The sequence below is a fragment of the Fundulus heteroclitus genome, unplaced genomic scaffold, assembly GCF_011125445.2.
Source record: "Fundulus heteroclitus isolate FHET01 unplaced genomic scaffold, MU-UCD_Fhet_4.1 scaffold_79, whole genome shotgun sequence".
NCBI classification, from domain to species: Eukaryota; Metazoa; Chordata; class Actinopteri; order Cyprinodontiformes; family Fundulidae; genus Fundulus; species Fundulus heteroclitus.
Window position 1 is genome coordinate 1,111,094 of NW_023397241.1, and position 25,933 is coordinate 1,137,026.

The 25,933-nt window shown below is 40.1% G+C and overlaps 1 protein-coding gene and 1 long non-coding RNA gene across 6 annotated transcripts in view; both read left to right on the forward strand.

Annotated features, from left to right (window-relative positions):
• LOC105922322 (trimethylguanosine synthase) overlaps nt 1–25,933 on the forward strand; it is a 351,997-nt gene that overhangs the window by 144,670 nt on the left and 181,394 nt on the right. The window lies entirely within an intron of this gene.
• LOC118562013 lies at nt 563–25,378 on the forward strand. Of its 5 annotated transcripts, XR_004930435.1 has the most exons (4): nt 12,118–12,244; nt 12,507–12,590; nt 13,289–13,456; nt 21,487–25,378. It is a non-coding gene; the product is annotated as an uncharacterized LOC118562013 (long non-coding RNA). The 5 variants fall into 5 exon arrangements; XR_004930436.1 differs by lacking the exons at nt 12,118–12,244; nt 12,507–12,590 and adding an exon at nt 563–751; XR_004930433.1 differs by lacking the exon at nt 12,507–12,590.

The window sequence follows — 25,933 nt, forward strand, 5'->3', positions numbered from 1 at the left end:
CTTGACCGCAGCTCGACTACGGTCATTTGAGAATTTTTGCGGAAAACCTCCGTCCAATAATAATGAAAAAAATCACACATATACGTGCGCGTGTATTGTATCAAATGGGCTTTGGGTCCAAAATATGATAAACTCCTTGTCAAAGCAACATCCCATTCTGCGCTCATCAAAGTCGCTGCGATGTCACTGTCATCGTAGGAGCGCACTGCGGAGGGACATTCTAAAACGCTTAACGTGAAAAACGCTTAACGTGAAAAAGCTTAACGTGGCTTAAGGTAGGAAAACAACAAGGAATCATCACCAAATTTCGCATGGCCATATCTTGTCATGAAGACTTAAGCCTGTCAAAAAGAATAAACCGAAATCCAACGATTATAGAAGATATCTCACATTAACGTTTTCTTCTTCATTGGTGCCTATGGCGAGAAAAAGGCTTAACGTGGTTTAATGTACCTAATCAACGATCAATGATCACCAAATTTCTCTTTCATATTGCTCCTAATAAGCACAGGCTTAAGTCTTCATGACAAGATGTGGCCATGCGAAATTTGGTGATGATTCCTCGTTGTTTTCCTACCTTAAGCCACGTTAAGCTTTTTCACGTTAAGCGTTTTAGAACGTCCCCACTGCGGAGCAAGGGTCCAGTTAAACATTCACTCCACTCCGCTCTGTTTACTGCTTGCCATGAGCTACGCTCCTGCTCCTCTCTTTCTTCGTGGGAACATTGGCAGTCCTACCCCGGGGAAAGCAGGTGACCTTTTTTTTTTTTTTGCTGTTTCTGTTTTAGCAATGGTAAATCTTACCAAACATTTGCAATTTGAGGAATAATGCTTTGGCTGATCACCTTTGACAACGATGTGGTAACATTTATAAACAGTGTACACGGAGCACTTTAAAGGTGGGAGGGGTTTAGGGGTGCAAAAACGAATTCCTTTAAGCTAACATAATATGAGATCAACATGGAAGCATTGTTTGTTGATGGAGGTGCCAACATCGGAAACTTCGACAGCAGTGTAAAAAATAGATGGAGATAGGCATGGTTTGATGAGAGGGGAGACGATGACGTTCCCTATCGATTATGGTGCAGAAAGATTAAACAACCAGGTCCGTGCAACACACGCACCTACCTACACGGCACCTCAGCAGCAACAAACGCACGTGCTTCAAAGCCTGACCGGGTATACGAACTGAAAGTGCAAGTGTGCGCTTTCCTAGCTGAACATGACCTGTCGCTCACCAATTCACAACTGCTGGTGGAGTTGATCCAGTCGTGCACCACTGATACGAGCGCCCTGTCAAGCCTGTCTATATCCAACTTGTATGCATCTTACCTTTGTACACACGGCATATCTGCAATGTACAAACTCTGCTCTGTGCCCTGGTGTCTCCAAGAAACTGCTAACCTGAGTAGCTTCCCTGGAGATACTCTGATCTGTGCCTGGTGTTGCTAAGGGGTCTGCTAGCCGAGCAGCACTGAGCTTTCCTGGCCACCCGGTTATTATGGACTCTCGCTCCGGGCCGTCAGCCCCTGCCATCACCTACACCTCTGATCCTCTGTAACCCTGATCCTCCGGACTTCATCCCCCACCATCCAGCAACCTTTCATAATAAAACTCTTAAAACTTTTAGTCCCGTGTGGTCGTCCTGAGTACATCGGTAAACAAACATGACAGGTTGTAGTAAAGCTGCCTGTAGAAAACTATCAGAAAGACTAACTCCTGGACTGAAAAAAAATCCTGAAAACCGTTGAATAACTTCCAGAACAATGTAAACTTTGAATATTCATGTATCAAAAGTGTTCAAATTAAGTTTAAATATGAAATATTGCGCATTTTTACACCGATTATGGTATTCTGCGTTTGAGTGCTGCCTCCGTTTACGATCGGCCATTTCCGACGTGTGACGTCAGTTCAAAAACACCGAGAATGCGCTAAGCGAAATTGCATAGAAACACACATGCGTTTACGGCGAACAAGGATATATGGATGTTTTCCAGTATCTTCTTTCACACACCAAATCTGCTGATCCACGTCTACTTTGAGCAAGCGCTTTTTAAAAAAATCGGCAAACTAAGTCCACAATAAAATGCCTTCTAGGTGCGTAGTTGGTGGCTGTAGTGTCGCTTATAGAAACACTTATAAAACAAACATTGTTCACTAAGGATTATTTTGGTGTTTTTGTCCTATTAATCCTTTTCACAGACTCATGCCAGAGGGTTTGCATACATTGTACATGTACGTATAATTAAAAAAAAAATCGCCGAACTAAGTCCACAATAAAATGCCTTCTAGGTGCGTAGTTGGTGGCTGTAGTGCAGACCGCGGTAAAGTTGGTTTGACATTGGACATTCAAGCTCCGCGGAGTCAGCGGGATCTAGCTCACGGTTGATCCGGTTGAAGGACACCGATTTCGGCCAGCGTCTCTCAGCTGCTCCCTCCTCCCATACGCGGTGGGACAACAAATCTGATTTGATTTTTGTTTCTCAAGAGTGCTCCGATGACGCCGCGGAGCTTGAATGTCCAATGTCAAACCAACTTCATCGCGGTCTAGTGCAGGCCAGAAAGTAGCGCTACATACTTGGCCGAAGAATCAAAAGGTCCGAAAGAAATGGGATCAGTTCGTAAAAGAAACCCGAAAAGACTGGATTGCCGGCAGTGACAATAGTGTTTTATGCAATTCACTCTTCACGAGCGAGGATTTTGAGGGGTACTTACAATGGAGCATGGGCTCTATGTCTTGGACAGCGTTAGATATAGTCTCCTCAGGTTCACCTTGTTCAAACTCCGTTTCTTCGTATATATATTCGTATCAGAGTCGCCGATGCCTGAGGTGGAGTTTGTAGATGTATCAGACATTTTTTTATTATTTTTTTGTACGTAGAGTAAGAGTTAATTAAATTTAATAAATCAGTAGCGAAAGTCATAGTGTTAGCAGCCGGATGCACGGTGCTCGTTCTGTTTGTGACGTCACATTCCGAAACAGTCCGACTGAAGAATGTTCGGGCTCTTTCGCTTATACAGCAAGTTTTATCGAAATTACTTCCAACGGCGGACATAATTCACATATAATATACATTTCTTTACTCTGGTGACTATTTGAATGCATCTGCGTAAAAATACATTAAGTCCAAGAGTTAGACTTTAAGTAAACACCTATTAATATATTTTGGTTTATTGTGTGATTTTTAATGTTACTAATGATCTAATGTGCATAGACACAGACTAATAACAGTGCAGTTAACATTTTGAGCTGAACAATAATTGCTTTGTGCAATACCTGGGGGGGCGCGTGTGACCCTGGGGAACAGGCTTTTTTTTTTTTTTTTTCTTTTTTTGGCCGTACTAGTATAAAGTGTAATTGCGCATCCACTACAGTAGGGGCAGTGGCGCTCTCATTGTTACTTTTGTCACGTTTGCGACAGTGCAACATTTTACGACTTACAGGTTTACCTTGGTTACCAGTGTTGAGTCAACAGAAAGCTCCGTCTGCGTTCTGTCTACAGCCTCCGTTATTCAACATAACAACCCCCAACATGAAAAAGTTTTTAACAGGGATGAAAAGGAAAGCAGAGAGAGACAAAGATAATGAGACAAAAGAAAGTCACCCGAAAGCTAAGACGAGGAATTACAACGAAGCGTATTTAGCGCTTGGCTTCACGGTGACTACAGTTGGAGAAGAGGAAAGACCGCTGTGTTTGGTGTGTCTAAAAATGCTCGCAGCGGACAGCATGAAGCCAAATAAATTAACGCGTCACCTAAATACGTTACACCCCAATCACGCCAATAAGCCGCTAGAGTTTTTTCAGCGAAAACGTGCTGAATATTGCCAACAGTCATCCCGCTTTGTGAAGGCTACTTAAGTAAACCATTGAGCGCTGTTAGCATCATATAAGGTGCCGTACCAAATTGCACGGTGCAAAACCCCACACCATAGCAGAGGAGCTGATACTGCCTCCTCATTTTGATCAAAAAAAAAGAAAGAAAAAATGAGCACAAATTGTTTAATTCATTTTGGTTTTGTAGGTTCAAGTGTTTTATATATTGTGCTCCTGAGTTAATGTTGCTGAACTGAATATATATTAGTTAATATTTTTATAGTTTATAGTATATAGTATATACTATATAGTAAATATATAGTATATAGTTTTTGTAGTTTATTAGTTATTATAATAATTAAATATTTATTGATCTGATTTAATTTTGCAATGGTGCAATTAGTTGGTCAAACATGTTTACAGTTTAAACAAGGATTTATTTATTTTTAATTTCTTAAAACACGATTTAATAAAGTTATTCTTTGTAAGTTTGACCATATGTCTTTCTTTTTTTCTTTAATCTTAATAAGGATAATTGTTATGCAGGGATGGATAGTCACGGTGGGGAGTGGGGGGCGCGAACAGTTTTCTTCTTGCTAGGGGGGGCGTAACAGAAAATAATTAAGAAGCACTGGATTACAGGAAGGTGTAAATTTATTCATTTATTGAAAACTACTGGGGAAAAGCAGATACTGGCAGATAAAAATAGAAGCAAGAACAGAAATTATATATTTATTTATGCAACAGGAATTTCAAGGAAAACAGGGAACGACAGTCATGTTTTGATAACATGTTATACTGTATGTGTAAAAACAGTTATACCTTTACTTAGTCTGAAACAAAAATAATTACTTTTACAAAAATAACTTCCCAGCAAAGATCCATAGTCTCCAACTCTGGTTACCAGGCTCAATTTGTGTGTTGTACCAGTCTTTAGAAAAGCATCTTCTTCTGTCCCCTTGACAGGTTCGAGGGAAGATTTTTAGTTGTGGCTGCTTTGGCCACTCTGCTGTTGACTGGGATATATCTATAATGAAACAGGAGCGAAAGTCTGTTATTCTGACATTAAAATGACATTGTCTGGAAATTGACAAACCATACACAAGCATCAGCTAACAACGGTAGCTACGTAACTCTGAAAACTTGTCAAAAAGACACCAAAAGCCGCTGTAACAGTAGCTGATAAAGTTCATATATCCTCCTCTTCTTTTACAAACGAATGATTTGACTTATTTACTTACCGTTAGTCTTATTCGCTTTCTCTGTTAACTCCTTCTATGGCCGTTGAACGCGGGCACGCGCTGAGCCGTAGTTGTCTGAGAATGCAGCAGCGGCTCAGTGGGACGGGAGGGGGAGGGGGGAGGGAAGGAGCGGCAGGTGAGCTATGGTGCGCGAGAAGGTCAAGAAGAGCAGCTTTGTTGCTGGCTGTGCATAATGGGATGAAATGCTAAACTGACGCTACTACCATTTACACTGGCGAGTGGGGTGGCCAGGACATGGAGCAGGACCGAGGACCGAGACGGGGGGTCGGACACAAAGCCCACCAAAACGTCCACATCCACACCCCCACCCCCACTCGTAGATGTAATCCCTCCCCAACACTAACATTCAAACAACTCACCATACATACAACAATAGACATCCAGGCTGGGTTAGTCCCTACTCCCCCATCCCTCCCCCTCCCTCCCCTCTCCCCACTAGCAGAGTGCCAACCCAAAAAGAAAGGGAAAAGCATCTGCTCTGAGATGTTAATGTCCATGCCCCCCTACCAGCTCAACAGGCCCCGAGACCCCCAGCACACCAGAGGCTCGGTCGCGTGACGGCCCAGATCCCAAGTGGTATACCCCCCCAGAACCCGAACCCCCGTGACCCCGCCGGGGCCCCCGCCTGAGGGCAGCACACCCAAGGAACCCCTGATCCCCAGACCCCCACCCAGCTGCAGCACAGCTACCAGGTCAGTAACCCACGTCCTTCACCGTGGAACTCCCCAAGAGCGCCGCAAGCGGCCGCTGTAGGCTGCCCCTAGGCCTCCCAAGCCCTGCCCAGATAGGGACAACAGACCCCAGGTTCAGACCCACCAGGTGCCCCACTCCGAGCGCCCCCAGAGCCCCAGGGAGCCCCCTAGCCAGCCCCTGTGCCCCGCAGGACGCAACCCACCGCCCCCCATTCCACTAAGTGATGGTGCTCATCAAAGTAGCCCAGAGAGATCAATCAGATGTGGATGCAGATGCAGTCTCAAGATTAAAATGATCCAACATTAGATCTCTATACTGATTGATACTGAGATTTTCCTTACTTTTCCAATTCATGAGGATAGTTTTCTTTGCGATACATAATGCAGTGAAAACCATGCAAACAATTTTTTCCCCAGAGGGCTTTCCTCGGTTACCCAGCAAGCAAACTGATGGGGAAGGTGAAATTCTACAACTTAGGCATTTAAATAAGCCCTTACATATCTGTGCCCAGAACCTCAGGACTGGTGTGCATAACCATAACGCATGAATATAATTATGAGGATGATTGCCTATGCAGTGTGGACAGATTTTACATTGTGCAAAACCCATCTTGAATAATCTTTGTCCTGTGTAGTGTACTCTGTGAAGGATTTTGTATTGTATTAGTTGTAATTTGGGGTTTCTAGTCAATTTGAAAGTTCTTAGACATATCTGAGCCCAGAAGTTTTGTTCAAAGCTGACTGATAAATCCTCTTCCCATTTCATAATAGGAAGAGATATTGAATCATCTATTTTAGTCAGTGTCCTGTACGATTTAGACAGTAGTTTGGGGGGTGGGGGTGGGGGGTTAAATCTAGAAACTCTAATATATTAGTTGGGATTTGTAAACCACCTTTAATATGCTTAAATTTAATTCTAATTATACGTTTAATTTGTTCATATTCTAAGAATGTATTTTTTACTAATGCTATATTGCATATTTAGCTTGGCAAAAGTGATAAACTCGGTTCCGTCAAGTAAATGTTCCAGGTAGTCAATACCTTTATTCTTCCAGTATGTAAAGTTCATCAAATTATTATTTTGTAGGTTCAGGGTTATTTCAGATGGGTGTACGACTGCATGGGATAATTGATGACTTCGTCATTTTAAGAAACTCCCACCATGCTGTCATAGTGGAGCTAATGTTAATATTTTTAAAGCATGTATGCCGTTTTATATTTGCGCTAATAAACGGCAAATCTGAAATTGTGATATTATTGCATATTTTCTGTTCTATGTCTATCCAGGGCTTGTCTAAAGGATTATGTTTTATCCATTTAGAGATGTATTGTAGCCTATTTGCTAAGTTAGGGAAATTAGGCAGATCTAGTCCCCCTCTATCTTTAGTTTTCTGTAGTGTCTTTAAGCTAATACGGGGGGATTTATCTTTCCAAATAAATTTAGAGATAGAAGAGTCTAGAGATTTAAACCAGTCGGATGATGGTTTATTTGGGATCATTGAAAATAAGTAATTAATTCTAGGTGGGACCATCATTTTAATTGAAGCTACCCTACCCATAAGTGAAATTGGAAGCGATTTCCATTTTTCAAGGTCCTCTTCTATCTTTTTTAAAAGGGGGATGTGGTTAAATTTTACTAAATCCGCTAGTTTAGACGTCACAGTAATACCCAAATATTTAATATTTCCTGATTGCAAATGTAAATCTAAGGGGATCTGAAAAGAGCAATTAATTGGCAGTACCGTAGATTTAGACCAGTTTATAGAGTAATCTGAAACTTTTGAGAAAGATTCTAGTAATCTAATTACTGGAGAGAGGGAAGAGTTTGAGTGCTGGAGATAGAGTAATACATCATCAACATAAAGACTAATATTGTGCTCTATTTTCATGCATTTTATACATTTGATAACATTTGTTTGTCTTTTTGTTGCTGCTAGAGGTTTGATAAAAATGGCAAAAAGTATGGGGGAAAGTGGGCATCCTTGCCTAGTGCCCCTCTGGATACAAAAGCTGGAAGATGTTTGATTATTTGTTGAGTCTGTAACTGCAAATATAGTTGTTTTCTCTTTATTTATTTTTAGCTGATTAGCTAGGAAGCTTCCTGACTTATTGTCATGTTAAAAATTTTCTATTCGAAGTCTTTGTATTAGAAATTTATTTTGCTTTTCAATATAATGGTTTAATCCTAATTTTACTTTACGGATTTTACCCAACTTTTCCTCTTCTTGAGAAGTTTCTAGTAACGTAAGTTTTTCTTCTAATTCCTGAATCTTTTTGTTTTCTATCTTCTTTTTATGAAATGAGAATGAAATTATTTTACCTCTCATCACTGCTTTTCCTGCTTCCCATAGTATAGATGCAGATGTGCCTGGTAGATCATTGTATTCTAAGTACGCAGCCCACACTGGCTTCCTGAAGTATTTTCGTTTTGGTGATGAAGTGACGGTAGACTGAGGCTTTACCATCGAAGATCTGCTGTTTGAGAGGAGATTTAACCTTGTTCTACCAGCATCCACCCATAAAAGGAGGGCAGTTGTCTGATGGGGATGTCTCTGCCACAAGGAGGATTGCAAATGTCCACATACATGTAGAAAGAGTTTTTACAATAGTCTCCCAGACTGTACCCATTAAGTTGGTAAATAAAATGGACAAAGTCTTAACAATCTGTGCAGCCCATGTGAACATGCAGGGGGAATAATCCACAAGGATGCTGATTGAGCAGAGAAGTTTACATGTCAAAAAGTTCCTGATTAGTTATATTTGGAGCGTTGGAGCGCTGGGGTAGCAGGAGATCCAGCAGCAGAGAGATTACTTGGAGCGCTGGGGTAGTGGGAGAATCAGCAGCACAGCCGAGAGATTACTTGGAGCGCGCTGGAGCGCTAAAGTTGCAGGGCAGCCGGCAACTTGTCCTCCAGTAGCCTAAGCCTATAGCAGCATAACTATAGAGGTAGCTCAGGGTAACATGAGCCACTCTAACTATAAGCTTTGTCAAAAAGGAAAGTTTTAAGATTAGTCTTAAAAGTAGACACGGTGTCTGCCTTACGGACCAAAATTGGGAGTTGGTTCCAGAGGAGAGGAGCCTGATAACTAAAGGATCTGCCTCCCATTCTACTTTTAGAGACTCTAGGAACTACCAGCAGACCTGCAATCTGAGAGCGAAGTGCTCTGTTAGCAACGTAAGGGGTAATCAGAGCTCTGATATATGATGGAGCTTGATTATTAAGGGCTTTATACATTAGAAGAAGAATTTAAAATTCTATTCTTGATTTAACAGGAAGCCAATGAAGGGAAGTTAAAATTGGAGAAATATGATCCCTCTTGTTGATTTTCATCAGAACTCTTGCTGCAGCATTTTGGGTCAGCTGAAGACTTCGAACTGCATTTTGTGGACTTCCTGATAGTAAAGAATTACAATAGTCCAGCCTTGAAGTAACAAATGCATGGACTAGTTTTTCAGCATCACCCCTGGACAGAATGTTCCTAATTTTGGCGATATTCCGGAGGTGAAAAAAGGAAACTCTGGAAACCCGCTTAATATGGGATTTAAATGACATGTCTTGGTCAAAAATAACACCAAGATTCATTACTTTATTACCAGAGGCCAAGGTAATGACATCCAGATTAAGTGATTGATTAAGAAGTTTATTTCTTGAGGACTCTGGTCCAAAGATTACAACTTCTGTCTTGTCAGAATTTAAATGCAGAAAATTTAAAGTCATCCAGCTTTTGATGTAATCAAGACATGACTGCGGTCGAAGTAATTGACTGGATTCATCAGGATTTATGGACAAATATAGGTGAGTGTGATCAGCATAACAGTGGAAATTAATCCCATGCTGTCTAATAATTTTGCCAATCGGAAGAATATATATAGTAAAGAGAATTGGTCCAAGGACTGAACCCTGTGGTACTCCACAAGTGACCCTAGAGTTTGAAGAAGATTTATTATTAACATGAACAAACTGGAATCTGTCCGACATATAGGATTTAAACCAGCCTAATGCTTTCCCCTTAATCCCTACAGTATGCTCAAGTCTTTGTAGGAGAATATTGTAATCAACTGGATCAAATGCAGCACTGAGATCTAACAGGACAACTACAGACACAAGTCCATTATCTGATGCCATGGGAATATCATTGGTGACCTTCACCAGAGCTGTTTTGGTGTTATGATGAGCTCTGAAGCTTGAATGAAACTCTTCAAATAGGTCATTGCTTTGTAAATGTTCACATAGTTGATTAGCAACTACTTTTTCAAGAATTTTAGATAGGAAAAGAAGATTAGATATAGGTCTTACGAAACAAAAATATATTGCGATATACTGGTAAATATTATGCAATATATGAGTAAATATATTCCCACATATGATATTTTGTATTTATATTTTCAAATATATTGCAATAAAAGCATATACCATATATGTGTATATACTGATTAATATAAGAAGAATATATTGCAATTAAGATGACACTACATTTTTACATGTAACAGTCCTCCACACTGGGAGGACATCATCTTGTTCTGCTTGGAATGTCCATGATCAGAACCTAGGATATATTTTCTTTTCAGTCGTAAGTCAATTTTCTTTGTCTCTCTGTGGGAGCATGACGTGCGCTTGAAAACAGGCATGAAAACTTGAAAACAGGCATGACTCGAGACTGGCCAGAATTCTTAGGGGTATGGCAGGCAATTTTGACATTTATTAAATGCGCTCTCCTCTCTGTTGTTCCATTTTTAGATCACTAAAATAGGATTCTTTCTAGTCAAAATTAAACTCCTAATAGTCATAACTGTAATTTTAGATTTCATAAATTAAAATACATTTATACATAAATACATTTTTGCCAATAGAAACTGAATTTCAGGATGTCAAAAAAAAAGCCTAATAGTAACAATTAAGTTTCAGATACATAGAAGTATTTGCACATTTTAAGTAGCCGTTTATATATGGAAAATATTATTTTAGATATCTGAAATGTTCATTTTGACAAGGAAAACATGTATTTGACATATCTGTAATACAAACGTTCCAGTCAATAAATGTTAAAATAGCCTGCCATATTTACAACTCGCGCATGCGCACTACCACCGAACGAACGCGAAGTGCTAGGCGCGAATGCGGGCGAGTCGGCTGATTTGAGCGCGAGCAGCAGAAACGAAAAGCCGTTATTGTCTAGCAAAAATGGCAAAATATTGGTTTGCTTTTGTAAGTTGGGCGAAGGGACCTGACAAAGATAGAACCAGCATAATTCCGGTCAGCTGGATGCTGAATTTTTACCCAGATGATATGAAAGACAGGACATTTCTTGTCCTACTAGCAAGAAACCTGCTAACGGATGGCCCGTCGCAGATGGTCTAGTTCTTCAATTAGCAGGAAAGTTGGTTTTATACACACTCACACTCAACATCACTTATATCTTACCATTTACTGTATTATCAAGTACAGCAACACGTTTGTTTGTTACACGTTTGTCAAAACGTATATTCTTATTTCTAAATTTTCAAAATAACAGAAGAAAAAAAGATACAAAAATATATCCTTTTTTAATATTTTGCAATCTAGAATTTGGCATGTTTTTTCTGCAGTATTTATTAATTGCAGTGGTTAGTTTATTATTAAATTTGTTCCTATAAACTAATGTAGAAAAAGAATCTACACTGAGAGCTGCTGAGCGGGAACTGGAAGCCTTGGAACTAGAACCCGAGAACATGCCGACCAAGAGGGTGGAAAAAAAAAGAAAACAGCTGGACTTTAGTGAAGAATATTTTGGTCCTGGTGACAAGGCATTCGGATCTGGAAATCCAAAACAGGTAATTTAACAGAGATTAATTTTACACTATGCATCATTAGTATATTGAATTATCCATGACTAAATAATGAAAAATGTATACCTTTGCCTTAAAGAAAAAGGCCAAAGTTGCAGCTCAAAGACGGATGGAGGAGGAATTACTGTTGAGGGATAATCAGTTCAGCCCCAGCCCAGCAGAATCATCAAACCAGGAAAGCAACGACATAACCAGAGATATACAGAGCCAGATCAAGGCCTTACATAAAGAAAACTCAAAACTGGAGAACACGGTAGTTAAAGGCAAGTATCGACTGATGTCAAACATTACTGTACGTCAGGTGGAGCACTCACAGGCATAATAAGTAGACATTTGTCCATGTGATTGTGCTAGTAATAACAGTCACAGTCTGTATCACTTTTACAGAATGTTACTGTTAATGAGCCATGTTGTTTAACATGGGCGTTTAACTGTCAATTGATTTGTAGCTTCTTGGACAATATTAGTCTACATACATATAAAATGTTTGTATAACATTGTACTTTTTTCCCCCTCAGAGATTCCCGCTCTGTGGGTGGAGGTGAGACAACTTGTCTCAATCAACATCACAACTAAAAAAGATGTTGACGGACCTGAGAGTGACGGCCCTGGGGAAAGAACACTTTTCTCACCTTCCAGATCTTTACAAGTAAGTATTTAATGTTTTAATTTTTCTTATAAAAGGTTGTCATGGTTTTGAGGCGTTTCACCCAAATGCAGACACAGTCGGAGAACAGAGACAGTTTAAGATGTTTATTTAGGCTCAACACGGATCGTATGCACACAATGTAAGCAGCAGGCGAGGTCGGAACGTCAGAGCGAAAGTTACTGCGGGAAGAAAGACGATAACGATTAAACGCAAGTCTAACCAGGGGAATCTACCAGATGCTGCTCTGCTTACCGCTTGGTAGGGAGGACCTATCCGGGGAGGATGAGTGGAAGAAGGAGTTCTGTGACCGTATACACTCAGATGGAAGGAGATGGCTGAGCGACAGGTGAGCTGGCAGATGGAACGCAAGCGGGGAGCCTGAGCAGCACCACAGCGGAGGCAGACAGGAGGAGCAGCTGGAAGAACCAGGGTGAATCCAGGAAGGGGAATCTCATGCAGACTGAGAATACAGATTCTCACATCATTTCACAAACACAAGTAACCCAGTTGTTCCACTGAAAGCATAAGTGCTGCGGTATCTTCCAAACACCCTCAACCAGGAATATCTCAGCACATGTCATTAAGCAGTATTAGTATACTTGTAGGCTTTAAATAAAACAATAAAGTGGTTATTTGGCCAGAACTACCTACGCCTTGTGTGCCTGTTCTTTATCTGCACTTTTTCCAGCACCAGTTTCTGCACCACTACCTGTTCACTATGTCTCCTCTGTCCGTCATCCCAGCACCACCATCATGTATCAGTTACAGCTGATTCCTGATTTCCAGCACAAGCTCTGTCCTGGAAAAAGTCAGATCCTGATTAACTCATAATATCAAAGGACAAGTGGTGGTCACCCTTTTCTGGGGACAGTAATCCATAGCTTTCAAATATGATGGGGCAACGTCACCTCCACATATAAATATTGTGACATCCATCTTGTGGCATTTTTCTTTAGGGTTTTCATTCTAATGCTTGTAGTGACTTTCCTTGTGTCATCCTTGCTCATGCTCTAATTTTGATATTTTATATGATTTTGTTTCTAGAGGGTGAAAATCGGGAACGACCTCACTGTCTCATCACATTGTTGGTACTACTGATGGGCCTCTTTGATGTCCTCTTCAAGTCCCATGTCAAAGGAGGGGTCAGCAAGTTGGATCCCAAAGCTGAGCGGTGCCAGTCTCTTGACCCTAGGAAACTTCAAACTTTACAAGGTAAATAGTTCTGAGTTGGATGGTTTCCAATTTTAATTTTGTCTCTGCCACGAGGGGAGGTTTTCCCTTTGGTTATACTGCGAACCAGAGCAAGGGGGTATCGAAGCAGGGGGACACCAAGCAGGAAGACTGAGGTGGGATCATTGTTGTTCTCTTCCACAGATGCAGTTCTAAACCAGTTTTTGACAGCCAAGGTGATGTTAGGAAGTGGTTATGGTGGATATAAATATAAAACTAGAACTGCAAGCAGTTATTAAAGGGTTCCAAGCCCATGCACGGCCCCCTTTGAGCATGTTCCTGGACTTCAGCATTCAACACCCTCATCCCACAGCATCTGGTGGAAAAACTGGAACATCTGGGCTTCAGCACACCCCTTCACCACTTCCTCACCTCCTGACCACTGTCGGTCCGGGTCTGACAGACCACCTCTGATGTCATCACCCTCAGCACGGGCTCCCCTCAGGGCTGCATCCGGAGCCCCTTGCTGTTTACTCTGATGAGACACGACTGCACCCCCAGGTTCACCCCCAATCACATCATGAAGTTCGCAGATGACACAAACTCATCAACAGCTCAGCTGTGGAGGTGGTTAGCAGCACCAAGTTCCTGGGGGTGCACATCACGGTCAACCTCACCTGGTCTGTGAACACCACGTCACTGGTGAAGAGGGCACAGAAGCGCTTGTACTTCCTGCAGAGGATGAGGAGAGCCCACCTGTCCCCGCACATTCTCACAACCTACTACAGAAGTACCATAGAGAGCATTCTGACCAGCTGTCTCTCTGTGTGGTGTGGAGGCAGCAGCACCTCCGACTGGTGGAAAATGAGGAGAGTGGTGGGGACAGCAGAAGGGATCATAGGGGCTCCTCTTCCCTCCATTAAGGACATTTCATCCCAGTGCTGCATGTCCCCAGCCCATAGCATCAACAGAGACCTTCAAACCCCCACCATGAACTGTTCCCTATATATATATATATATATATATATATATATATATATATATATATATATATATATATATATATATATATATATATAAAATGAATGTTCTTCATCTACAGGTTCAGAGCCTTGGCGTCATCCTGGACAGCCTCCCATCCTCTACTTCACTTTCCACATCATCACCTGGTTAACTTTCCTCTCGGCAGCATCAAGTTCTTCCTTCACACTGTTGCCAAACTGCTTCACAGTCCACTCACCTCTTGACTTGACAATTTCAGCTCAATTCCCTCCCTGTCCTCCTAAAAACCTCCATAAACTGCAGCTAGTACGAAGACAGCAGCTTCATCATTACATCATCTACTTCACTCCTGTACATTAGCTCCACTGGCTCCCTGTCACATTCAATATAAACCAATCCTATGATCATACAAGGCCAACCACAAGCATGGACAATGCAGGACACATAACCAACACTACACTGCAAAAACGGATCTAAAAATAAGTAAAATGTTCTTAAAATTTGTGTTTTTGTCCTAGATTTGAGCAGGTAAATAATATTATCTGCCAATGGATTGAGTATTTTGACCCCTAAAATAAGATAATTAGACATTCTGCACTTGAAATAAGATGATGGAGATGAGTTGTTCCTATTTTAAGTGCAAAAGTCTTATTCCATTGGCAGATCATCTTATTTACCTGCTCAAATCAAGGACAGATACACTCATTTTAAGAAAATATTACTTATTTTTAGATCTGTTTTTGCAGTGTATGATGACGTCATATACTGTATTTTGATTTAACACAGATAGCACATTACAATAATCAGTCTGTTTTTCCTATCATTGCACGGCAATTAATTATCACAAATCATGAGTTTATAAAAAAGGTATTATTTTACTTTTTTGAAGTCTAATAAAACTGTTATATTTTAGCCCTGTGACTGGCGACCTTTCCAGGATGTAATCTGTGTCCCTGACTAGGAAGAGCCACCTGCCATCCCTCCCCACCCCCATACCCTGTTTCCCCATCAGATAGGGCTTGACGTCACACCTGTACCAAAAACCGGGTATAGAAAATCCATGGATGGATGGGATGTTAAATTTTTGAAGTTCAATAAAATTGCTCAAAGTGTATCAGAAAAAAAAACATTACTTGCTTTTTAAGATGAACACTTTAATTAGAAAAATGTTATTAAACTTTGCATAAAGTTAAATATTGCTGTAGGTAATTTTGGCTGCTGTAGATTGTCTCTCTGGCAGGTGATTTTGGGTTGAATAAAATTAGTCCATAGAACCACAGGAGGCTTTCTCAGCTGGTTCTAGTGCGAATTGGTTCTACAGTGTTGTTTCACTTCACCCTCTACACTGTTAAAAAAAAATAACTTCATAAAAGCTTTCTAACAATCGCCTTTCTCTGGCCTCACCCAGTTAGAACCCGTTCTCCAGTCCATATTGTAGCTGCAGTTTATTTTTTTTTATTTGACGTAGTTTCCTTAATAATTTGCATGCATCAAAATCCTTGTGATTTTATTTAACTGCGGTCCTGGTGAGCAGCTGCTCCTGAGGTGGAGCTTCTGCTTATTGACTGACAGCTGATGCAGCTCTGCCTTCTTTGTTACAGAAAAGCTCAGGTGGAATTTTTTCACTTTTTCTGAATCAGACCCATTAAAATGCGGGACACTGTTTCACATTCCGACCATTGTTAAAAAAAAAAGAAAAGAAAAAGTGCATCATGCTAAATTAGCCTGAGCTAATAGCAAATCATGAGGATATCCCTGTTTGGTTTATCAGCTAAGTTACTGGCAGTGAGGGAATACACGCTGACAGGTGACGTGGCCACAGGTGGAAATAATTCATTAATTAACTGCAGGAGCAGCGACAGATACACTTACCGATTAAGCTGTTGTCAGTTGTTCATTACTTACAATTGAGAATAATAAATGACTGATAATACTTTCCTGTGGAGTTCCATTATCAATTTTATATTTATCAGATTTTGTTACTCCCATCTGTACCTGTATAACTCTATTAAACAAAAAATCTTCAATCCAATTATAAGCCCTTCCTGTTATGCCCATTTTATATAATTTTATAAGCAACCCATCCTTCCATACCATGTCATATGCTTTCTCATTATCAAAAAATATTGCTACTACTACTTCCCTATTAATCTGAGCTTTTCTAATATCTGATTCCAAACACACAACTGGATCCATTGTACTTTCTTTTCTGAATCCACTTTGACATGAAGACAACAGTCTTTTACTTTCTACATAATATGTAATCCTTTCTGTTATCATTCTTTCCATAATCTTTCCTAAACATGAAGTAAGTGCAATTGGTCTATAACTTAAAGGGTTTGTTGGATCCTTTCCTGGTTTAATAATTGGCACAATAATTGCTTCCTTCTAATTAGAAGGTAATCTTCCTTCTTTCCAAATCTTATTATATAAACCTAGAAGTTTTTCTTCAGCTTGTTTCCCTAAGTTTTTTTAACATAATATAGCATATCTGATCTTTTCCTGGTGCTGTTAATCCTGATCTAAATATCGCTCTCCTCATTTCTTGCATAGAAAAATAAACATCCTGGAGTTGTTTCACCTTCTAAAATAAAATCATTTATCCTTCTTGTCTGCTCTCTCCTAAATTTTCCCGTTTCTGTTAAATTATCTGAACTATGGATCTTTGCAAATGTTCTTGCCATTACTTCTACTTTTTCTTCATTTGTTACTGCTGTTCCTTCTTCATGTTTTAGAACTGGATATGTTCTCTCTGGTCTTTTTCCCTTTATTTTCTTAATCATTCCCCATACCTAAGCTATAGGGGTTGTTCTGCCTATTGAATCACAAAAATCTCTCCATTTTGTCTTCTTTGCCTTCTAAATAACTTTCCTTGCTTCTGCTTGATCTTTTTTATATTCAATTAAATTTTTTTAAATTATGTGTTCTTTAGAAAACCCTAAAAGCTATCCTCCCTCTTCAAGTCTCTGCTCCGCTTAGAAAAAACACGAGATGTGACGTCACTTCCGGTGATGTGGCCAAATATGGGCATGATGGCCGCCCTGTTCACAGTTCTGGATGGCAGAGCTCTGGATGATGAGAGCTGTGAACTGATCACAAACTTCATAAATTTGTTAAAAATCAACGGTTTGCTCTAAAATTCTGAAAATATTCATGGATCTCAAAGAGTGCTTTATCTAACTATGTGATTTTTTTAAACGCCCATTGAAAAAAGCTTTCAGAGAAAAAAAATATTAACCTTTATAGTCTTGCACATGTGAATTTCAAAGTCTTTTAAGTAGTTCAAAATCGCCTGGATTTTTACCAAACTGAAGTACACATTTAGTCTGAATGTGCTTTACAAATAGTGGCCATTTTTATTGGGATTGAACAATATTTGTGGAAAATACATTGATTTCTCCATTTTACAAACTTTTAAAAAATCAGTGTTTGTCATGATTTTAGGTTCTGTCTTAGTTTTGAATTATGGAATAGTTTGAGTTTTGTTGTGGTTTGATTTTGTTCTTTGTTTTATACTATCTGTTAGGGTTCTGTAAGCTTTTAGCTCAGTTCTGTTCACCTGCCAGCTCACCTCCCTGTTTTTACCCTATTAGCTTGTCACTCCCCTGTCAGCAGTCACCAACCTATCAGTTCAGTTCTCTGTCAGTCACTTCCCTGCCTCTGATTAGTTTCAGCTGTTTCCCTGTAATTAGTTTTCACTCCATTTCACCTGTGCACTTCACTATATAGTTCTGCCTCAGTCTTTAGTTCTCCGCCAGATCATTAACGAGCCCACGGTGAGTTTAGTTCCAGCGTTCCTTTCTCGATTGACCTGTTGATGCTAACCTGAGAGCCTTTTTGATTCTGAGCCAGCCTGTTCCCTGATCTGTTTTTCCTGCCCTGTCTGACTGATTTACCGTTTTACCGACCTGATTCTGTCCCATGATTATCCGAGCTTGCTTTTGCCCTGTCTGTACCTCTGCCTATTTTGGACTGCCTTTTGTGTACCGGATTTTGGACTGCCTTTTTGATCGTTGAGCCCACCTGTCCCTGTTTTATTATTAAAATCCTGTTTTTTGCTTATACCTCGCTTGTTTGGTTTGAATACTGGGTTTGCCTGATTCTAGTTCATAACAGTGTGCAACTTTGAAAAACCTCAATACATGCAGTGAGAGAATTGTTACACCTTATTCAAGGAATACATCCTGAAAATCTGAGATCGTTACACCACAAAATTGATTTTTAGTAATTTTTTGAAGTTTTAAAGGTTTTTTTCACACTTTTGGAAATAGGCCCCACCCACTTGTTTCAATCATTACCATATTTAAGACTTTAGTTAAGGGCTATTACTGGAAGGGGATGAAAAAGGTTTTGTAAAAATCCGATCAGCAATTCTTGCGTAGTAGATTTCTTGACATCACAGCGCCCCCTAGTGATGGACAATCCTCAAACGTGGGTCACATGTGCAAAATCATATTTGGACTATGTGTTATGAAGGACATGTCAAAATCTGTTATGGTTTTAGAATAATCAGCAATTACATTTAGAGCTAGCTAGCTAACAATCACTTATTTCAGCGTTACTTTTCGAAAAAGTCAAAATTCAAAAATCCGCCGCGTTAACTTTTTTTATTTGTCCATTACATGGTTATATATGGAGTTTTGCGCGGATTGCACAAAAAATGTAGGAGGAGATTAACAAGAAAGGTCCAACCTTTGTAGCCATGTAGCGCGAAAAGTAGCTGGGAAACGAAAGGTGTGCCAATTCCCTTTTTGATGCAGAAACATCCAATAAACAAAGTGCTATCAAGTTTTTGAGTGTGGGACCAGTAGTTTGGTGGTTACAGGCCGAAACGCATTGTCCTTTGTTATAGCGCCCCCTAGTTGTTGAGGGGTCTGAATTTCTGGGTTTGAGTAGAGGCGCACATTCTGTACTTAGATACCTGATTCAATAGGTTCGTTATAAATCCGCTTGGGCTGCACAACGCGTTTTAATTCCGTAATAATAATGAATAAATAATGGAAAAACGCACGCAAAACAATAGGGTTCTCTGCTCACAGAGCAGACGAACGGCATAGCCGTTCGCCTGCGCTGCGGGCTTGGAACCCTAATTAAATATACTTTTTGTGTATATAAATACATATATTATATATTCATGTTAAACATATGGCAATATATGGAAAGCGGCAATCATTTGTATATTTTGCAATATATTGCAATGTATTACAACAATATATAATATATTGCAAAATATATGTTTCATCAATATATAATTCCATATATAAAGAATATAATATATTGTAGAGAAAAATATATTACAATATATTTTGAGTAATATATTGGTACGTCCCACCGGGAGGAGGCCCAGGGGAAGACCCAGGACACGCTGGAGGGACTATGTCTCCCGGCTGGCCTGGGAACGCCTTGGGATTCCTCCTGAGGAGCTGGCCCAAGTGGCCGGGGAGAGGGACGTCTGGGCCTCCCTACTGAAGCTGCTACCCCCGCGACCCGACCCCGGATAAGCGGAAGACAACGGACGGACGGACGGATATATTTTTCTTTCGTAAGGGATTACTAACTCATCTTGATCAAGAGATGGTTTCTTAAGTAAAGGTTCCATTAAGTATATATACATCAGCCAGTGTATATATACCCTTGTGTGTCATTTCTTTGAAGTTATGTTTGGTTGTGCAGTCAGTTAGTTAGGGCACAGTTTGCTTCAGTTAAAGTTTGTTTTTCTTTTTTTTTCTTGACCTCTTTTATGACTCTGGAACCCACCATTTTTGTAAGTTTGGCTTGTGGGTTAAAAATAAAAACCCCAACTTTTGAATAATTTCCTGTGACTCCTCATGCATTTTTTTTACCTCGGTCCATCACACACACCTTTGTTTATACATTGTGTAAACATCAGGGCATAATACATTGTGATTCAGCTCATTATTGGCTATAGTTTATCATTTTATGGCACCAGAATGCTGTCATTCCAATTTTGAAAAGTGCCTAAAAAGAAAAATATTGAAAAATATTTTTTGTATAAGCATAATTTTAACTAGTGTGGTTTATTGCAAATGAGCTTATATACTTTCAGAAATAAAAAGATAGAATACAAGATTAATTGAAATTAAAATTTTAATAGTTTGAAAGCCCTAGTTTGAATATAATACACTAGACTTAAATGTGGTTGATCTAAGGAAAGCAGGAATTAGCTCACTAACAGCTTCTGCTAATTGTAGGTCTAGGAATCACCAGTTAGCAGAACCAAAAGTTAAAAGTTAAAATGGAACTTAAAGATGTTTGGTAAAAGTACAACCCGGTTGATTAGATAGATTTTATCAGCCCTAGGTCTAGTCATGCATCAGTTTTACAGTTATCCTCAGATGGAGTTGCTGATGCTTAAGAATTTATGAAGAATGTTATTTGTTTAAATCGTTTTACTAAAGAGGTTAAACTTTGCAGAGCGACAGAAATCAACAGGAACAAAAAAGGATTTGGGAAAATTAAAGGGCAGATCTCAAAGTATTTCTTTAATGTAAACACGTTCTCTAAATTAGATAATTTGACTAAAGGCACACATGATTGTGTGCCCTCTTCTGCTGCAAATTATATTGAAAATGATGCTTGAGCGTTTCACATGCCAGATGTAACTTTGTTTTCTTTACTAATTTCTCACTTGGAAGATGGAGTTATACAACATTTTCCCTTAACCCCCCAGCAGTGGTTCTTAATTTGACTGGGACCCACAACAGCGGTGAATTATTCAGAGAAATGGTCTTATAAGGTGTGTCCTATTCAGTAATACAGCCGATGAAACTAAATCGTTATAGACCTGATTGTGATTATGCTCGCTGGGACAAAACATTTGGTACATCATTTTCCAATGTGGCTCAGGATGGGGAGAGGAAGAGTAAATAAGAATAAACTAGGGCTTAAATAAGGGGGGAAAAAAGGTATTACAAGATCTGTTATTTAAATTGCAATTACAGGGAACAAAACAGAAAGTGAGTAAAACAAAAAGTGAACATGTGATGTTTCAGCAGTTGGATCTTCAACCCTGAAGGTGTCATCTCAGTTTAATTAATTCAAAGGAGGAGGCTTGCCTATTGCCTCCTTTTCTCTATTCTTTATATATTTACAGGTCTGTTGGTTACTGAATGTGGAAGCAGATGGCTTGGTGGTCAGTGTGGCGTCGAGTATTGAACCCAGGATGAGTGTTTGGAGCTGATATGGTGGACATGATAAAGCACCCATCGACATACAATTGTGATTGTCCTGGACCAGCAGGCCAGCCTGGTATGAAGCAACCAAGTCCTGACATGACCTCACCTCCACAAGGTCAGTACCCCTACAAGGGGATAACTCTTCTGATGACACACCCCTGAGCATGGCCAGCTGCATGAGCACTGCAGACTCCGAGCTGTCAGCGTAAAAGACTGCATGAACTTTTGGTGGACACTGGAGCCACATATGGGCCTCTGGGTTGTGGACTAAGACTGTCACTGAATATGATACTGAGAGAAGAAACAGTGTCTGCCATTGTGATCTGAGGGGGAGAAAGAATTGCTGACATTTATGGAGGACTGTGAACAGAGCCTGCTACAACTGGTGTTCTCTCCAGCTATGGAAGATGCAACGTCTGGGTTCCTGCTCTTCTTCCCACCTGACCCACCACACATCACTCTGTTCTATGACAGGAACCGCACAGACTGGTATCATGATTCTTTAAGGTAAAACACAGTCATTTCTAGGAATATGTATATGGTACCTGAGCGTTTGGCAGCTGCTACTGCTGAACAATTTATAACGATATATGATGTCGGATGAAACGATTTCACACATTTCTCTTTCTCTCCATGTTGAGCACAAGAAAGAAGTAGGGGCATGGTTAAATATTCCCTTCAGGCAACTGATTGGGCTCCTACCAGCGTGCAGGTTTGTTGTTTTAAAATATACTGATACCTTTTAAATTGTCTGTGATGTAACTGATAAGTTTATTTCAAACATGAGTTTGAAATGTTACCATGGCCGGGAACGTACTGATCATCATTACGCAGCAGAAGGTCCACGGAGGTGGCAATACTTTCATGTGTTCCACTTACATTTAAGATTAGTAAAGATAAAATTGCAATTTGCCAGGGAGCGTGTCTTTCCTGGGCTGTGTTATTTTCCGCAGGAACAACCAATGTGTCCTCCAATAACAAGCAAAGCGTTCTAACAAACCCAAACTACAGCGCGTGAAAGACACATTATTGTTTTGGGACTAAATGGCTGCTGTCACAACTACATGGTGGGTACATTGATCTCACGCAACCTTTGAGGGACCTCGGGAAAATATCAGGTATGTTAAATTTGAATAAGATTTGGATTCAGGATTCGAGGAAGTGTTTTTTTTTTTTTTCTTCCTACTTCACCAAAGATTAGCCTATGCAGTTGAATTGACTCTTTTTGACGGCTTCTTATGTAATGATGGGTGTGGAGCAGAACCCGATATTCTGCAGAACACAGTTATTCCTTTAAACTGGATTAAATGGAAGACAGGTGAACATAAACAGGATCCAAATAGAGTTAAGGCAGACATCCACACAAGCTGGACGGGAACTGGCGAACAGACTGGGCAGAATAAACAGAAACGGGTAATCCAAAACAGAATCAAGGTGTCGGGACTCTTACCAAAACAGAGAGTGTAAACGAGGAGGAACAGGAGCATGGGCATGTGAGTGTGACGGACCAACAAATAACTGAGGAGGAAGTGAGGCTTAAATAAACAGGCGAACAGGTAAGCAGAGGGAACTAATTAACCATAGGACAGTGGAAGCAATAACGATGCTGACAGAAGAATAAACTTAAGACTGAGAATAACACAAAGCACAGAACACAGATAAGGACTAATACAAAGACCGGAAAACTTAAAACCATACACAGACTAAACAGGAACCTAAAACAAGACAGAACCTACAAAATAAACAAAACCAGAGGCAGGAGAGAACTAACCTAACCAAACAATAAACCTAGACCAAAACAGAACGTTACATTTTACTGTTTCTGGAAAAAAAAAACTAGTTTTGATTCCAAAAGGTGGATGTACATATAAGTAAATGTTAGATAAAATAGAAAAACAGGGTGCAGGATTTTTGACATGAGAATGGCATCTATTGAAGAGGAACTGAGAGAGGAATTGATTACAAGAGGAGTGTAGGTGGAGCAGAGCAGCTTCAGAGGTGCGTTGGAGTAGAACGGGTGTTGTAAAACGACCTGATGGTGTTTCCTCCAGGATTAAAACAGGAACTTTTCCTGAAGCAACAGGAGTAGAGCATCTGGGGTTATAGAGGTTACAGCAATGTCATGTGTAAAGTGGTGCGATGTGTGGTCACTTTAATCCAAAGAAGATTCGGACATCGTTACAAGAAAAAAATTACTTTGATTTCAAACCACAATTAACTAACTTTTGATTCCACAGACACGGTGAACCACATCCGAGGTTTAAAGTGTTTGTGTGTGCGTGCGTGGATTCTTTTACAGGACGGCCAGAGGCCTATGAAAGGAGAGAACAGAGAAACTATGATTAAATGTCTCATTAACTATTACATTTCTAGGCGTAGGTTTTCTGACAGGATGAAGATGGACAATGGAAAGTAGTAAGGATTAATTAGTATCTGAAAAAATAATTGGCTGAAATCTGTGCACAGACTAAATTGATATGGGGTAAAGTGTTGTTTCTTGTTGGAGTGTTCAGTTAATTTCATTGCAGGATGCATTCTCTGACTGGAAGGAGTTTTTCGGGGTGCGACGTCAACCTCCCGGGATTCACAGGTAGCACACGAAATTTGACATCTAAAGATTGTTGTGTAGTTTCAGATAATATTGGAGATTCCTGAAGAATGTGAAGGAGGGTCCACCAACCGCCAGACCTCGGCTGAGTGCGCGCTATGGTCAACGAAGAACAGAGGTGGGGGTTGTGATTTAGGGTGCTCTGACCACAGTGTGGAGCCGTGAGGTCCCACCACAGGGTGCCAAAGGAAACACTGAGACCAGTGCAGAACCAGAGTGGGAACTCCGGAAAGCCATCAAAAGAAAGTGGTCAGAACCAAGGTGGACCTGCCCATACCAGATGGTGGAACGCACTTTGCACGCAGTCAGGCTTAAAGGAAAAGGCGACACCTGGTATCATTGAAGTCAGTGTGCAGCCACTGAGGAACCTCAGCGCTCTCAAACATCAGGTGCGCGAGGTTTTACAGGATAACACCACAAAGCGGTGAAAGGGAGCCTACCGGTGAATCCTCTACTCAACCAGGGTCATAATAACACCCGTAGAGAGATTCAGTGAGCTTAAGCTCACTCACAGAAATTGCGCAAAGGAGACAGAGCAGAAAAACAAAGAACAAGAGGCGGAAGAAGTGGTCATTTACGGACCGACCACAGGGCAGTGAGCCGCTCTGCTGCTCCAGGTTGACAGAAGAGGCAGAAGAAGTGGTCATTTACGGATCAACCACAGGGCAGTGAACCGCTCTCCTGTTCCAGGAAAAGAAGAAAACCAAAAGAGACTCAGAGAACTGAAAAAAAAGAAAAAAATTATTGTTTTTACCTTTGTATTTTTGCATTTCTTGTTGAAATTTGTGTGTTTCTCCACAGGTGTTTTTCCACAGGGGCACTAAAACAGCACAAAGCATGTGAGCAGGAATACTTGTGACCAAACCCCCTAAGGGTTGGGTTGCAGGAGGTTTATTATTATCAGTTGTTATTGTTACAGTTATATTGTGGTATTTTTGCGACTTTCCATTCCTAAACATGTCCAGCTGATCCAACTAGGAAGACCACAAAGACGCGCTATTACAGCAGCATCCAATGACTGGTGCTTAAAACAATATGGCAGAGTGGAATTAAATTACAGTCGGAGGGCGACAACTACATTTCAGGTCCACCTTTGTGATATTATAAAGTGCGGTAGTAAAATTAATTATGGACAGTGGAGCAGATAAATAAAAAAAAGATTAGTTGGCAGACACACCTGCATTTCACTTCAGATTTTCCTGTACACAATAATAAAAAAAAAAAACCACACATTAGAAACAAACACATTGGCGGATGCGATTAGGAGAAAACTTTCAGATTAAAAACAATCAAGATTATTATTAAACCCCTAGGATGTTAATTGTTTTATGTCAGAGCTGTTATTAGTGAGCTATAAGAAGGTCAAACGCATTCGGACAAGAGTTTCTGGTCTGAAAACATTTGGGATTTGGCTCCTAATATGAGGGATTTTACTTTTTACTTAACTCATCTAATACAAATATAGATATGGTTTGAAGTTTAATAAACCCACAAAGGGTTTTAATAAGATTCAAAGAGGCACCTTTAAGATACAATAAACTTCGCAAAATACAACATGCATGAGAAGAAATAGGGGACGCTGCTAAAAGAAATGCATTTTCCACCAAAATGTAAATATACATGATGTAAGCATAGAGCATCTTAAGAAATTATTCAAATGGCTACATCTGGATTATACTATTATCGTGGTGACCATAGGCAGTAATAAAAGCA